Here is a 1,308-nt window from a genome sequence, read left to right on the forward strand (position 1 = left end):
TCCCTACCTGCTCTTTCCCATGCATAATCTTATAAACCTCAATCATGTCACCCCTCAGTCGTCGTTTCTCCAGGCTAAAGAGCCCTAAGCGCTTTAACCTCTCACCTGACCTTGCTGTGCCGCATGTGGAGGAGAGAGCAGGAATCAAAGAATCATGCAGTTGGAAGGGCCCTCCAGGGTCATTCAGTCCAACCCCCCTGCACAATGCAGGAAATTCACAAATACCTCCCCACCCCCACCCCCACTGACCCCTGCTCTATGCCCAGAAGAAGACAGAGAGAGAAGGCCCGCCCGTGCTCCAGGAGTCACGCTACTCTTTTGTGGCTCTCCGCGAGCTGCCAGGTAACTACCATTGATATACCACTGATCTTCAGACTATATGTACTGGAAAGCATCCTTCTGAACAAACAACATGTTTTGCTCCAACATTACACTCTATTATCTAAATTACCCACATACTGACTCTTTTAAATTCCAGCTGAGGTGGTTTTGCAATAGAAAACCACAATGTGTTACAGCAGTAGAAATATCAGAGCGGCATAGCCAGCGTAACACAGTAAAATGCTATAGAAGTGGCAGCATTAAAATCAAACTCAAAAGCTTAAGACACATCCAGAAGTCTAAAAACGTGTTCTTTAACTGGGTGGGAACGTATGAACTAGAAGCCGAAGCCGCTTGCGATACCTCTGCCTTCTCCTTCTTCTTCTGCATGTGCATAAGGTGCTGTCAAGTCACAGCCAACTTCCGGCCACCCCGTAAGGTTTGCAAGGCAAGAGATGTTCAGAGGTGGCTTTGCCATTGCCTGCCTCTGTGAAGGACCCTGGACTTCATTGGTGGTCTCCAAATACTGACCAGGGTCAACCCTGCTCAGCTCCTGAGACCTGACGACATCAGGCTTGCCTGTGCCATCCAAGTCAGGTCCCCTTCCTCTAGCCCCTCCTGGGGATCACGAAACATGAACAAAATGCCATGACGCTGGGGGGAGGGGAGGGAAGGGAATGCCAGACAAGAATCACCACTCCTTGATCTTGCCCAATGTAAAGCCGGCACCACTGAGAATAAGGTGGGGCCGGTGTCACCCACTTCCACCTCTTTACTGCAGCCTTGAGACACATTTGTCCACAAGGCCTTGGCTTCATCAAAGCCGACAAGCAGGCAACAGGTGCACTCGCTCACATTACGTCTGATCCACCCCACATTTTCACTTGTTCTGGTTGTCTGCCAGTTTAGCACTAAAGGACTGAATGGGTGCTACAAGAAGGAAGGGAATGACTGGGAGTGATCACGTCAGCTGACTAGGACTGCCAG

The 1,308-nt window shown here is 50.1% G+C and overlaps 1 protein-coding gene across 1 annotated transcript in view; it reads right to left on the minus strand.

Moving 5' to 3' along the window:
- Positions 1-1,308, minus strand: part of RB1 (retinoblastoma 1) — a 71,125-nt gene that overhangs the window by 44,174 nt on the left and 25,643 nt on the right. The gene's annotated exons all lie outside the window — the stretch shown is intronic.

This window comes from Gekko japonicus, unplaced genomic scaffold (assembly GCF_001447785.1).
Source record: "Gekko japonicus isolate JY-2015 unplaced genomic scaffold, Gekko_japonicus_V1.1 scaffold1230, whole genome shotgun sequence".
In the NCBI taxonomy this organism is placed as follows: domain Eukaryota; kingdom Metazoa; phylum Chordata; class Lepidosauria; order Squamata; family Gekkonidae; genus Gekko; species Gekko japonicus.